Source organism: Dermochelys coriacea, chromosome 11 (genome assembly GCF_009764565.3).
Source record: "Dermochelys coriacea isolate rDerCor1 chromosome 11, rDerCor1.pri.v4, whole genome shotgun sequence".
NCBI classification, from domain to species: domain Eukaryota; kingdom Metazoa; phylum Chordata; order Testudines; family Dermochelyidae; genus Dermochelys; species Dermochelys coriacea.
Genome location: NC_050078.2, coordinates 24,423,295 through 24,438,692, shown reverse-complemented (window position 1 = coordinate 24,438,692; position 15,398 = coordinate 24,423,295). Strand labels below are relative to the sequence as shown.

Here is a 15,398-nt window from a genome sequence, read left to right as displayed (position 1 = left end):
ATTCCCTTTTAACTGACTTCACGCACATATTCTCTGCTTGTGCCAAACTCATTAACCTCAGTTTAGCAACAATTTTCTGCAGAGACTTTGTTCTAATACATTTAGTTATGATGATTTCACATTCCTTAATACTTTTTTCAGAGTTGGGCATTGCTGAGGGAATTGGCGGCTGTGATTGCAGAGCCCTTGGCCATTATCTTTGAAAACTCGTGGCGAACGGGGGAAGTCCCGGATGACTGGAAAAAGGCTAATGTAGTGCCCATCTTTAAAAAAGGGAAGAAGGAGGATCCTGGGAACTACAGGCCGGTCAGCCTCACCTCAGTCCCTGGAAAAATCATGGAGCAGGTCCTCAAAGAATCAATCCTGAAGCACTTAGAGGAGAGGAAAGTGATCAGGAACAGTCAGCATGGATTCACCAAGGGAAGGTCATGCCTGACTAATCTAATCGCCTTTTATGATGAGATTACTGGTTCTGTGGATGAAGGGAAAGCAGCGGATGTATTGTTTCTTGACTTTAGCAAAGCTTTTGACACGGTCTCCCACAGCATTCTTGTCAGCAAGTTAAGGAAGTATGGGCTGGATGAATGCACTATAAGGTGGGTAGAAAGCTGGCTAGATTGTCGGGCTCAACGGGTAGTGATCAATGGCTCCATGTCTAGTTGGCAGCCGGTGTCAAGTGGAGTGCCCCAGGGGTCGGTCCTGGGGCCCGTTTTGTTCAATATCTTCATAAATGATCTGGAGGATGGTGTGGATTGCACTCTCAGCAAATTTGCGTATGATACTAAACTGGGAGGAGTGGTAGGTACGCTGGAGGGGAGGGATAGGATACAGAAGGACCTAGACAAATTGGAAGATTGGGCCAAAAGAAATCTAATGAGGTTCAATAAGGATAAGTGCAGGGTCCTGCACTTAGGATGGAAGAATCCAATGCACCGCTACAGACTAGGGACCGAATGGCTCGGCAGCAGTTCTGCGGAAAAGGACCTAGGGGTGACAGTTGACGAGAAGCTGGATATGAGTCAGCAGTGTGCCCTTGTTGCCAAGAAGGCCAATGGCATTTTGGGATGTATAAGTAGGGGCATAGCGAGCAGATCGAGGGACGTGATCGTTCCCCTCTATTCGACACTGGTGAGGCCTCATCTGGAGTACTGTGTCCAGTTTTGGGCCCCACACTACAAGAAGGATGTGGATAAATTGGAAAGAGTACAGCGAAGGGCAACAAAAATGATTAGGGGTCTAGAGCACATGACTTACGAGGAGAGGCTGAGGGAGCTGGGATTGTTTAGTCTGCAGAAGAGAAGAATGAGGGGGGATTTGATAGCTGCTTTCAACTACCTGAAAGGGGGTTTCAAAGAGGATGGCTCTAGACTGTTCTCAATGGTAGCAGATGACAGAACGAGGAGTAATGGTCTCAAGTTGCAATGGGGGAGGTTTAGATTGGATATTAGGAAAAACTTTTTCACTAAAAGGGTGGTGAAACACTGGAATGCGTTGCCTAGGGAGGTGGTAGAATCTCCTTCCTTGGAGGTTTTTAAGGTCAGGCTTGACAAAGCCCTGGCTAGGATGATTTAACTGGGACTTGGTCCTGCTTTGAGCAGGGGGTTGGACTAGATGACCTTCTGGGGTCCCTTCCAACCCTGATATTCTATGATTCTATGATTCTATGATATGATATGTGCACAATGTGGTCATCGTAAGTTATGTAAAAATCATGGGCCCCAGGCACAAATTAGGTAGGTGAATCCTTTTGCAGATCAGTCTACTACTCCCACAAGTCTGACTTTAATAACACATTGCACTTTTATTGCACCTTCCATCTAAGGATCTCAAAGCACCATACAAAGGTGTGCAAGCACTATAGTCCCCAAGAAACTTAAGTCATCAAGAGATGGAGTGATAGGCTCAGTCACATAGGAAATCAATGACAGAGCTGGGAATAGAACCCAGCTCTAATAACTCACAGTCCAATGCTTTAACTACATCATCGCACTTCAGAGAGGTTGTGGATAAATTTTCCACCGTTAGGGCCAGATTATAGTATGGGGCTATAAGACTCAAGTTGGGAACAAATTAGCAGCTCAAATGTGCTGGCTGACTGGCAACAGTCACAGTTTTGGTGATCTCATTATCTGGTCTACAAACAACCATACATAAAATAGTTGATGCCACAGGCCTTCTGAAGCTGTTGTTTCAGTGCAATAGAAGTATTGGTACCAAGGATGAAAATATTCTATTCTTGATTGGTTGGCTGAAGGTAATTTTCCCCCTGTATTTCTGTCTGTCATCTTGTTGTTTCTTCCCTCCTCTATTTTTGTTTCTATTTTTCTTTGAGCTACTTTATGTAGCGACTCCACGCTGAACTCGTCACTCCGCAGTATATTGCACAGTGTCCAAAAAATTTGATTCTGGAAATTTGCCAATGTGTCATGCTGTACTGAACTTAAGATGCCATTCTGAATCTGTACCACCCATCTACTTGACAACTGGCTCAGAATGAGAAATAATACACGGGACAAAAAAAAAAAAAAAAAAAAGACAGGGACAGCCTCAGGAAAATAATCCACATGCATACTTACGCATTTAATTGACTCTAACCAAAACCCCTTTTTTAAAGGAAGTATTTTCCAAATGAATACTGATATTTAAATCATAGTCGTAACAGAAGGTCAAAAATAAAATTTGGAGTGGTGAGGGGACAAGCATTTGGAAGCCAGAAACAAAGATTGGCAGTTGAAAGCAGCAAGGAAAGTGTTATGCATGCGACTTCTTAAGTCTTGCTTGACTTTGTCATGACAAAAAAAAAAAAAAAAAAAAGACTGTCTCTTTTTCTCAGCTCAGTGATTACAGCAAACCCACAGTGCCAGCTTCAGACTGGCAAGGCAACTAGCATTGCACACAAAAACAAATTCATTGGGGTTTTTTTAAGCTTAGATTGATTTAATTGTGAAGGTCTCTCACACTCACCCATTTCCTCTCCATCATTTGAGGGATCTTTCTCCTTCTTTTGTCCTTCTTTAAAGCTAACGAAATAGTAAACAAACAAGGAATTAGAAAAGTATATTCCATGTGTGAAACAAATGTAGATTATGCCCCTCATAAAACTCACCAGGTTTAAGAGCACCAGTGAATGAAGTACAGCAATGCTACTGCTGCTGAGAGTTATTTTGTCATACCTCATAGCCCTGAGAGGTGTTGGTACTGCTATTTAATTGTCAGCAGATTAAAGTATTTCCAAGAGAGGCACTCTCCCCTCTGTCTTTCCCTTTAGAATCCGACATTTCTGATACCCTTCCCCCCCCCCCCCGCACACACACACACATTCCATCCAGTTGTTTCAACTGAAAGAACAAACAAATCAGGATAGACTTATTTAAAGAGATCTGAACCCTTAACATATTTTAGCCTGTAGGGCCCTATTCTGACTATATTGACACTCTGTCTATCTGAATATTAAGAATTGTAATTTAGACATAACAGTGTTGGGTCAAAGGTCCACTTTTTAGATATGGAAAACTGGGATTCATCTATCTGGATTATTATTTTTCTTGAACAAATACACTAACTTCAGACAATGCAGAGGAAATGCTGCTTCCTATTTATGTTTGAGCTTATCCACATCTGCACTCATGAGAGGTCCATTCCAGCAGGTCCACAAGGATTGTCCATTATAATGTATTGTGCGCCCAATGGGGACCAGTAGACATTCTAGGATTTGGGAGACTGCAGGAATGCACTCTGCACTTTTCTGTAAGAACCACTGACCTCATGAATTACTTCAAAGTAATGAAATAGTAAATGATCTTGTTCCAAAGCAATGTTCAATAGCATGGATCTGCTCTTGAGTTACAAAAGTTATAGATCATCCATTAACAAATTCCGATCTCTCATCAGGATCCCAGCCCCATGTGTCTTCTGAATTCATTTTTCTTATTTTGGGATACAGAGACTTAGAGATATATTCTGATCTTGTTTTCACCTTTGCAAATGCAAAAAGTTCTTTAGAAGAAATGCAATTACTCCAGACAAACTTAACAAGATCAGAATATGTCCCATCGAATGTATCCCCTTTTTCTATCAACAAAATGGGACAAATACTGTTCTCAGCTGCATCATGTAAATCTGGAGTAACTGCAATAAGTCACTGGAATCCAGTACAGCTGAGGGTAAAACTTGGTCCACCATGTGCATTTGATACACCTGCAGGGAAGATAAGGCAGCAGGCTTTGAAGAAAGAAAAGTAATAGTATCAGGATTACTAAAGAGTGTATATAGTCAACCGAGCCAGTTCGCCCACTCACTTCTAGGGAACAGATGCTCTGCACATCAACCTGACAGAGAGAAACAGTCATTCTCTTCACATTATAAAGATACATACATAAACCATAATTGAACCGTCAAGATGCAAGCATGCCTAAACTGACTAACCATATGATTCCATTACCATCCATCAGTCCCTCTCTACTGTTCGTTACCCTCTCTCATTAGGCCATATCTAAAATTCAGATTGTAAGCTCTTTGTGGGCAGGGTCCTTATATTTCTATCTGTAAAGCTTCACCACTCTTTTCATACAAAATAATATGAGCTTGGGGCATTTTCTCCTCAGAAATATTCTCATAGGTTAAACAAAATGTTATTGTTCAGATAAGAGTAGGTAAAAGATTTTTGATAAAAGAACTGGGTGAAGAAATGGATGCATTTACAGGTTCCTAACTCTTGCATACCATTGACCATCTACCACCGTTTTCCCAGACCAGTGCCCCACAATTTAATATTGATTGAAGCAGTAATAATTTAGGATGCTCTTTTGACTGCTGTTTAGACATTTTTAAGGCCCTTCATTTTCAGGGTTTTTTTGTTTGTTTTAATCTCCCACAAGTGTATCAGGTTTTATTTAAAAATTGCAAAAACCTAGAGTTGTGGGGGAAATCAGTAAAAACAAAAATGAAGGGCATTGGAGGGAGGGGGCCCAGTACCCATACAGGGAGGAAAGGGTGCTACTCACCATGTAGCAGTTGAGAAAGCCTTCCATTCTCTGCAGCAGTCTGGTGGTCTCAGCTGCTGGGGCCTTACTCCTGGCCTGTCTCTCTCCCCCACTACACAGAGGAAGTGAACAGGGCCCAACTGAAGGGCCAGGGTCAGGAGGGGAGCAGAAAGCTGCAACTCTTGAGTACTGACCCCCTGCTGGTAGAGCCTCCTCCTGACCCCAGGCCTTCAACGTGGCCCACCCACTTCCCCTGCAAAAAAATTCTCAGGCCCCAGAAAAGCCAACGTTCGGGTGAAAAATGGGTAAAACCTGAATACTGACTCTTTCAAAAACTGGGGAAATTGCATGAAAATTGGTAAATACCAGTAACAAAGAGCCTTAGATAGTTTTTATTTACTTGGGGCTTCCTGATCTTGGATTTCATAGTGTACAACTTTCTTTCTTCCCCTAACAGTAACTAACTACAGCATGTAGCCCAAAGAGCTTACATTCTGTTTTCTAGATATGGACAGCCTGTTTTACTTACAATAAAGGTCTTAGATTTTCCTGTATTTATTAGTAGATTTAGTGCTGCAAAAGGATGCCAAACATTGATGCTTCTTAGCACAGTTCTCTTAAGCAAATAGATTGGTCCATCTCCCTAATGAAAGCGAAGTGAGCTGTCTCTCACACGTGTGTGTGCGTGTGTGTGTGTGCGCGCACGCGTGTGCACGCTTGTGCACATTCCAGCATTTCTAAGCAATTTGGTCATGTGCTTTCTTGAACTGACAGTCATCTGCTATGTTCCGTGAATTAAAGTGAGTTATTTAATTGAAAAGCTCATCTCAATACAAGTTCCTCTTTCTCAACAGGTTTATTAAATATACTTTCTTCATCAACATCTATAAAACTAACAAAGTCTGCATTCTTACACACAGATTCAAAATCTAGTATAATTCCACCATGTGGCATCTAAGTCTTTAATGTTGTTTTGTCCTAACCTAATGTCATGTTTTAGGATTTCTCAGACATGCTCTTTCTGCGTGCATTCATCGACATCTGTTTACAAAACTCATTGCATTTTTCCCCTTCTTTATTACTTTACTAGAAAATTCCTTGCCCAATTCAGGCTTACACTCACCAGACACTGACTGATTCATGTAAGTTAGGCTTTCTTCTATCATTAACCATTTGAGACCCATATTTACAAACTCAGTCAAGGAGAGGTACTGTGTCATGAGATCTATGAAATTTATTTATTTTATGGGGTTTTCTCTGGTGAGCACCTCACCGACATTCTTTAATATATCCTCCCAACCCTCCTTGAGATGTTGGCAAGTATTGTTTTCCCCATGATACAGATGAAAGCTTTGAGATAGAGTGAGATTAAGAGACTTGCCCAAGGTCATATAGGAAGTTGCAACAGAGCTGGAAACAAAAGCCAGATCCTCCAATTCTCTGTCCAGTGACTTAACCTCTGGAATGAAAGGGCCAAGCTCAGCTCTGTGGTAATATTAGCACTATCATAGCTTTTTTAATATAAACTTGAGAATGATTCACATGTTAACCAGAAAAGTACATAGAGCTCCCAATGCTGCTTTCCAAGGAAAAACTGAAGCCACCCTAAAGCAATTGGAAATTAGTCCTTGTATATAAAACAGCATAAACTGTTGTACTCTCTGCCTCTTCCTCCCCTCAGAGTAAACCAATCACAGGAATAAAAGTTACTCTAAGAAAAGAATAGAAGCACTTCATCTATGGATCACAGTCTTCAACCTATTCACTTTACATATACAAGACATAAAAGTAAGAGTTAATAGTTCCTGAGTCATTTTTTCCCACCCATTTTCTTTTTCTTACAAATCAAAGAAAGTGAGAGCAAAGGGCAGAGGGCAGAAAAAAAACCTGTCCAAGCCATTCATTGGCAAATAGTAAAATAAATCCAAGTATCAAAAGATGATCAGAACTGTAGCTAATACAGTATTATGTCCATTCTCCTCTCCCTGTTCCCACATCACTCCTATTGATATCAATGGGAACAATACACGCACATACATACACATTATTAGGTCTTAGCCTGCAAGCTGTTCAGCACAGTGACCCAATGAAGTCAACAGAGCTCTAAACATGGGTGCAGGAATCCATCCATGTGGAAAAGCCTGCAGGGTCAGGGCCCGGTTCTTCCACTCTTATTTATGCTGATCTGTGCTCTCCTCTGTGAGTAGCCCCATTGAAATTAATGGGACTATTTACAGAGAAAGGCACTGTTGCACGCAGGTACAGGAGACAGAGTTGAGCCTGTAGGGAAGAAAAGAATACATTTGGGTATATAGCAGGGAGAACTTACCAATAGTTTCACTTTTCTTAGTAGTCCAACACCATGTTCAGTTAAATGAATTTGGTGGTCTCAGTCCAGCTCCCACTTGACAGGGGTCAATAGAAAATCCACTATCATAATTACTCCTAACTAACATTCTTGCTGTCAGTCTTAGCAAAAAGACCAAGGACTAAATGGGCACTGAGAATAAGTGAACCGCCTCACCTCTAGAGGTGATCTCTCCATGGCATGATTATAGCACACTGGTGAGGGCCTCGATTGTTATCCTTCATGAGCAACACATATACATATTAAAGAATAAGCTTCCAAATTTCTGTCATATTCAAGGCCTTTTAATGTAAGCATTTTAAGACAGGTTTAATTCTAATGCCAAAAACAAACAAAAACTTTTACATTGTCTCCATATACAGGATGCTGGCTTGACATCATTTAATAAAGACAATGTTCATGTTCTCTCTCTTTGTTATCCAGTATTTGGAATCATGTGAAAAACTTGGCTGAGTATGAAACAACTTCAAAAGACACATTTCTGTGCCAGCCAGGATGCATCAAAGTAGGGAAACTAACAACCCAATTCACCTGATCCTACTAGCTGATAGAAAAGTACAGGGAAGCTGTTTTATCAATGTACCTTCCTAACACTTCCTTCCTATTCTAGATGCTATTTAAACTATTCTTGCATCCCACCAAAGCAGGCCTTCAGTCTGCTGCAGTTCTCAACTTTAAGGGATGTGAAAGGAAAAGCAAAGGGAAGCCTTAAAAAGAGAGGCCTGTACGTTTCTGTGCAGTTACTAAGCAGTCATATCCTTCTGCTTTCCCCTGAAAAATCAAGTATCACCTTATCGTTTCCTCACCAAGATTAACTCCTGCTTCCTGAAGAGTATTTCTGAGGTAAAAAGCAGAGGTGGTGAAAAAAAGGGGGAGCTGAAAAGCCCAATCTGTCAAGCTCCATTTTAGAAGAAAGGAAAACTGAAAAGTGAACGTATTTAACATGAGCTATTTCCTGCACTCAGGAGGGAAGAAAGCATGCTACTAACTGTGTGCATGAGGAGATCTGCACTAGTGTTATCTCTGACCTGCAGCTTAGCCCTTGTGTCTCAGCTGCCAAAAAGCTCCTATTCAACGTTATGCTGAGTTCATCAATGCTCCACGTGTCAGGATCCTAACAGGAAAAAGCAGGACAGACAGTCACTCTATTCAACTGCCTGGGGACCCCATGACAACTAAAATCCCCTTGCAGACTGTCCATATCAACCTACGGCAGGTCAGAACATATAACCCCTCTAGAACCACAAGCTCAGGCCCACACCCTTTCCCCTTGTCAACACTGTCACTTTAAACAGAACATCTAGCCTTATCACAAAACCTGAAGTAAGTATGACAATTAAGATGGATTGCAAAGCCTGCTTGTGCTTTACAATTAACAATAACTTGGCAGAGTGTCCCACGCAACTGTTGGGTGGTATGGCAAGAACTTTATCCCTGCTTAGTACTGCATTAGCATATTTAGTAGGCTGCAAGACATAATTCCTAAGATATGAACATATTTTGTCTTTTCAAAAATCTGCAATTAAGCTATAATGTGCAGACAGTGTACAACAGGCAATGAACTTTGAAAACCCAGTTCTGTAAGGGGAGTGTGCTAAAAATGGTCCTTTTACCTTATGTCAATTATCTATTTAAGAAAGAACCTATTAAGTAATAAAAGTTTAGCATAATCTTGGTTAGGAAACAGTAACATCTCAGAAACTATAGTTGATATTCAATCCTGAATTCAATATATAAACAATGGAATGCTTAAACAGTATTTTTTTCCCTTAGCAAAGACATGTACTTGTCTTCTGCTATTCATTTTAACTTTTTGCCTGCTATCCTCAGATAACACAGATAGTTTTCATAGTAAAACAAGCTGATAACTCCATGGTAGCCTTTTCTTCTATATGTTAAGTCTTTCTCTCTCTCTCTCTCCCAAACTTCGTGTTATTTACACTTATTTTAACACATCTGCCAAATTAATTACCGGTAAATGCTTTAGAGAGGTAGTTATTTGGAATGTCCTGACTTTACTGGTTTCCTACAGACAGCACAAGAGACACTCGGCCCTCTTAGCTTTTTAAGTATGTTTATGGTATACATTATCTGTAAAATCAGACCGGGTGGGGGGGGAGCAAAAATCTTTCTGTGATAGCCAGGACATTGTCCTTCTTGACATCTGTGTTGCTGGTGGACAGGATATCCTGCCAAATGTAATAAGACAACTGTGTGACCCACCTTGTGAGAGAGGCACCACTAACTGATTAGAGCACAGCAGGAGAGGGTGCTGATTCTTCTAGCCTTGTGCTGCATCCTCTACACACACACACACAAAGAAGGAGAGAAAAAAAAAACCTCCCTTACAGAAGGGAAAGAAAAGGCCCAATTTAGGTGAGTAGCTCAGCTTCGATAACAGAGAGAGCAGATGAGAGTAACAAATGCAATTTTGCATACAAAGACTTTTTTCATAAAACCAGCAGAGTAACGGATTAAACCACCTGGCAATCCTGGCAAGAAAAGAAGAAAATCTTAGGCTGTGACAAACCAAACCAGGTGTAACAGGTATAAAACTTTTGCTTTCCAATAATACCCCTCTCTTCCCTGGAATGCATTGACAGGTGCAGAAGTTCAAGTTACAGTGGGGAAGTAGCAAATAAATACACAGCATTAGTGTCTGACGTGCTTGCTGAGCAACCGGGGATGTTAATAACTGGCAAGGTACACTAATCTCTGATTGCAACATTTGGTTTACCTTAATCTGGAGGGACAGCTGTATTAAAGAGGGAATTATACTAATCAGTTCAAGGCCCTTGCATATAAAACTTCCCATTAGGCTTAAAGTACAACAGCTTACGCTCATTCTCTAGGAGCCTTACATCTGGTTCTGAATACGGCTGTCTCTCATTTGCAAGGTACAAACTGAAAACAAGGGAAGGGGGGGAGGCTGACAGTTGCTGGAGGATGGCTGATAGAAGAACAAGCTACTAATTCTTTGAAATTTTTTACAGCACAAAACTAGCTGTAAGGCATCTTAATACTAAAAAAACAGGCATGTGTTATCAACCCTAGGCCATTTTTTCTTGTTACCGGAGGTGACCAACATAAAATAAAATTGATGATGTCAGTCAAAAACAGCTAAGCACAAAGCTTGGCTTTGTTATCTTAAGTCAGAAGGTATGATAGGCCGTACCATATGGCTTTAATCCTCCTATATCTTCCATCACCTAACAGGCAACCTTCATGTAGCATGACCTTATTTGGCTGGTCTCAGGTTAGGGCTGCCCAAAGGGGATTTTTCTGTTTCTGCTATATCCAAAGGTTTATGTTGATTTTTTTTTTTTTGAGCCCTGCAAACTATAAATCCGACTGATTACTCTGCACTCTTTTGCTTGACTGAGCCTTTACAATCAGACATCCCCGTTAACAATAAGCTCCTAATGAATCAAACATCTATGGCATTAGTTTCACCTAGCTGCCTCTTTCCCATGCACTGCAGCTCTTTGTCAGACCTGGCTTGATGAGAAAAGCTAGTGACACTTGGTGCACCTATTGATAAACAATTCAGTAATGAGGGGCATAACAAAAATTACCTAAAACAACCTGATTAAAAATGACAGGCAAAGGCTACTATAGAGCTTCACAGTTAAGGTAACTCTTGGACTTTGGGCTTGCACAAAATAATTAGGTACAATAAAATTCTCACTAAAATTTCAGCTTTGCACTGATCTTGTTTTTTATCTAACAATTTAATCAATGTTCAAAGAAAAATATTGCATGATATTTTATATCAGATTCATCCTTTTTAGGAAGTTTGTGGCTCAATGTGGCGGTAGTTTTTCTCTTTCTTTTAAATTCTACACTGATCGTAAAGTCAGTGCTACATGTAGTTCAACTTATTAATTACCAGAAATTCCTAAATTAAAACTCAGGCTTATACTTCCTTTGTTTAAATATTGGTCTTGTTGCTTAAAAGCACATGTGGGCTGTAAATAAAAGATACATAAACAATGAAAATGAAAGCTGGCTCCAAAGGCAAAAATAAGAACAAAATGGAAAGCTTGCACCATGCTCTTAAGGTGAACACAGGGATCTCTCAGTAAGAAAAAATGTGTTAAAAGGGCACGCACTGCAACTCTCAAACAAACTTTGACACAGGAGTGCAGGAGCATAACAGTGCTTGATTCAAAATCAGAAATGTGTGGGTCTTGCATTTGGGTAGCAGCACGTTGGGAGGGTTTCAACCAGTGCAAAGATGCACTTGAAAATCAGATATGGACATGGGGAATGTTTTTTTGATACAGCAAATGAGGACTGATGACATGTTTATTCTTTGCAGATAGATACAGTACAAAACCATACTCTGCAATGAAACAATATCCACCATTTGCTGCTTTCTAGAGCTGCAACAAAATGGTGGCGTAGACAGAACGCACACATCTCTCTGTTCCTTTCACATGCTCCCTACCTTGTTCATGATCCTGACACACTCAGAATGTCACTTGGTTTTATTTTGAATTGTTTTGGGAGAGAGGAATTCTCTAAAGGATGTGAAAAGAGATGTGGTTTGAAAATAGCAGCTTATTTCCTTACTAGGTAAAGGGCAAAAGAGAAAAAATATCAAAGAAAAGAGAATTTCAATCATCATAAATATGTCCTTTTATTGTGAAAATATTTTTCTCAGAATAAATATGTACAGTTGGAATGGCAGGGTGAATGGCTGAGCCCAGTGCTCAGCTGGTGTAAATTGGCATAGTTCCATGGACATCCACAAAGCTTTGATGATTTATACCAGCTAAGAATTTGGCCCTAAATTCCCAGAAATGTGTAATTTACAGTTCAGAGGTAATATATAAAGAATTTATGCTGGAGATGCTGATGAAAATTTAGAGATATGGTAGCAATTTTTTTAAAAATACAATAGCAGTTGCTGACATTCACAAATGGCCAAATATAATGTATTGGTCTGAAAGGCAACTTCACTTTACAGGTAGTAGTAATCTTTTGTGAACATTTTCCAAATTCTGATATATACTTTGCATTTCAAGGGAGGAGCCAAAAGTTAACTATTAAAAAAAAATCCACTCTTTTTACAAATCAGCGACTTAAAGAAAAACACATGAAATAATATGAATTTTAGGGTCTTGTATGAAAGTAATTTAACTATATTCAGATCTTTATAGACTTTATAGACACTTGACTTCCACTACTGATTATTAATAATAATCCTATTTTCCCTTATACTTTCAGCATGAATACAGAATGTCAAAGCTAATTTTCTCGTCAACTTAAACATTATCTAAAGAATTGCAAACACAATTGGATACACAGGACTTGAGCCTCTTCTCACACAGCCGGGTTTGACAGCAGCGTAACTCCATTGTCAGATTTACACCAGAATAAATGAGATCTGAATCTGGTTCTGAATTATTGGAGTGCCAGAGATCTAATAGTAAAAAAATCCAGCTAAAAGTACATAAATCTGCAGGTTCTTTTGACCCTGCAGTTCCTGGCACCATACCAAGTAGAAATCTGCAGTTGTACTTTCTGTGATTCTAACACCTTGTTATCATTATGGAACATAACAAAAGCCTACATTGAGTTATCTAAATGAAATAAATCTACTGGACTTCCACTGCTGGATTTTATGAGATGTATGTATACAGTAAGTAAGATAGAGTGTGTCTATATATATAAAAAAAATCTTTTTAACAAGTTTGAGCACACATCTGTTGAAGACAGAGAACCTAATTCTCATGTATGTTAAGGCCACTTTGCACCACCCTGCTCCACTTTAAGGCCCCTTTATGCTGTCAGAATCGTACAAAGAGGCCTCATGGAAATAAGGATCAGGACCCAAAAGTGTGAGGGAGAAATTCTGCTCTCAAATACACCTTTGTAAATTTAGAGTAACACCATTCACTTGGATAGAATTACTCCAGATTTACAATAATGCAAATGAGAACAGAATTTGGTTCAGCCAATTAACGAAACTCTGCCTTTTGCTCTATTTATTCCAAAAGAAAACTCTAATAATCTAATTTGACATATAACAAAATTAGGTTCCCAATAAAGGCCAATTAATATTTCTTCATAGCTGTGTTACAGGCTGTATTCATTTTAGGAAATGTGCATGCATTATGAACTCAGTTTTTATTAAGGTTTCAGAGTAGCAGCCGTGTTAGTCTCTATTCGCAAAAAGAAAAGGAGGACTTGTGGCACCTTAGAGACTAACAAATTTATTTGAGCATAAGCTATAGCTTACGAAAGCTTATGCTCAAATAAATTTGTTAGTCTCTAAGGTGCCACAAGTCCTCCTTTTCTTTTAGTTTTTATTTAGTACACGTTAAAAGTAAAATTCACATATGCAGTCCCTGCATAAAGTCTGAGGGAACAGATTTTGTGTATGAGAACAGGGTACACAAAATCTATCCTCCCCACCAATATGCAGAGTGGGAGCAGCCCCACAAACCTCTGCAAGAACCCCTGGATTGTGACCCCTGCATGCACGCTATACAGTATAACACTAGAGCCACATAACTGCAGATCTTCTGGCTATGTCCCTTCCCTTTCTTTAGCTCACCCTTCAATCCTTTCTGTCTTCTGTACTGATCTAAGCAGAGCTAGTATACAATCCTAATTCTCCATGTGCATGGGGTGCACACTATCCACGTAAGTTCTTATACACAGTAGTGGCTCTGATACATTGGATGGCACTCTGCAGTGGCTTTGAGCTGCATGAATTTCAACCTTAGTGCATAATCTTTCCATGTTTTTTGTCTGTCAGCTAATGACAAAATACAACTAAAACATGCTCAGTTTCCCAGGCTCTTCAATTAAGAACTTTAATGGAGGGATTATTTACTACAAAAGAGTTACAAAAGGCCAGATCTTCAGCTGGTGTAAATCAGCATAGTGCCAATGAAGTCAGCATGGCAAGAATCTCCGGATGGCATAGAGCTACTATATTAGATCTATGTTATCCTTTCCTGGTATGTGATGTGACTCCAGTGATCCTCAGCTGCTAGAATGATCCTTTGGGGCCATATGCAACTGGTGGCAACTTAGAGCAGCCCTTTGGACTGCTCTAACTTGTGCCAGCCCCCAGTCAACCAAAGGGCATGGAGCTGCAATGGCATAACATCATCTCCCTGTCTCCCCACCACCAGATCTGTGTCAACGGCAACTCTACCAGATCAGAAAATAGACCTATCATTAGAGTATGACATGTGAGTGCTCAGGCCCTGGATAAGCCAGTGGTGGTGATGTCATGCCATTTGGCATGCTTGGCTTGTTGGATTATGTATCTGGGCAAGAGTGATAAAATTGTGACCTGCTACCTCTGTTTTGCTAGAAATGAGCATGTTGTCTTTCATGGTGCTTCACCTGACTCTGCTTTATTATTCATGCCATCACCATCACCTCTGTTCACCATTTATTAAAAGCTGGCCAATCTAAATAGTGAATTTATATGCATGTGAGGATCTCTCATTTGTTAAGTATGTTCCACACATAAAGAATGACTTCTTTAAATTAAAAAAAAAAAAAAAGCTTAAACATTCTAATTGTAAATGTATTTTACCTATTTGGCCTGATTCTGTTGTCACTTACAGACGTAAACAAGAAGTAACTCTACTTTAGTCAATGGAGTTACTCCAGAATAAGTGAGATCAGAATAAGACCCAGCAAAAATAATTTAGACCAGATCCTCAGCTCCAGTACTGTTAATAGATCTGTGCCAATTTATACCAGATGAAGATCTGGCCCTTTCTTTTGATACATAGGAGACACTCGTAAACCAGATCACTCCTATCACATCCTGAGGGTGACAGAATATTGGCAGTTTCAGTGTGAGTCTGAAGTCCAAATTCTCCTTTTAGATAACTTCCATAGGCTAGACCAGTGGTTCTCAAACTATGGGTCAGGACCCCCAAGTGCGTCGCAACCCCATTTTAATGAGATTACCAGGGCTGGCTTAGACTTCCTGGGGCCCAAAGCCGAAGCCTAATCCCCACCACCCAGAGCTGAAGCTGAAGCCTGAGCCCCACTGCCTGGGGTTGAAGCTG

At 40.1% G+C, this 15,398-nt stretch overlaps 2 long non-coding RNA genes across 2 annotated transcripts in view; one reads left to right on the top strand and one right to left on the bottom strand.

Annotated features, from left to right (window-relative positions):
* LOC119863631 overlaps positions 1–10,111 on the bottom strand; it is a 56,053-nt gene extending 45,942 nt beyond the window's left edge. Inside the window, exons 1-4 of the long non-coding RNA XR_006277928.1 lie at positions 9,574–10,111; positions 8,157–8,464; positions 7,020–7,262; positions 2,965–3,020 (exon numbers count right to left, since the gene is read on the bottom strand). This is a non-coding gene — a long non-coding RNA (uncharacterized LOC119863631). The remainder of the gene's footprint in view (positions 1–2,964; positions 3,021–7,019; positions 7,263–8,156; positions 8,465–9,573) is intronic.
* LOC122458087 lies at positions 9,022–14,983 on the top strand. The gene is made up of 3 exons (XR_006277929.1): positions 9,022–10,247; positions 11,672–13,493; positions 13,673–14,983. It is a non-coding gene; the product is annotated as an uncharacterized LOC122458087 (long non-coding RNA).
* Positions 14,984–15,398: the final 415 nt, after the last annotated feature.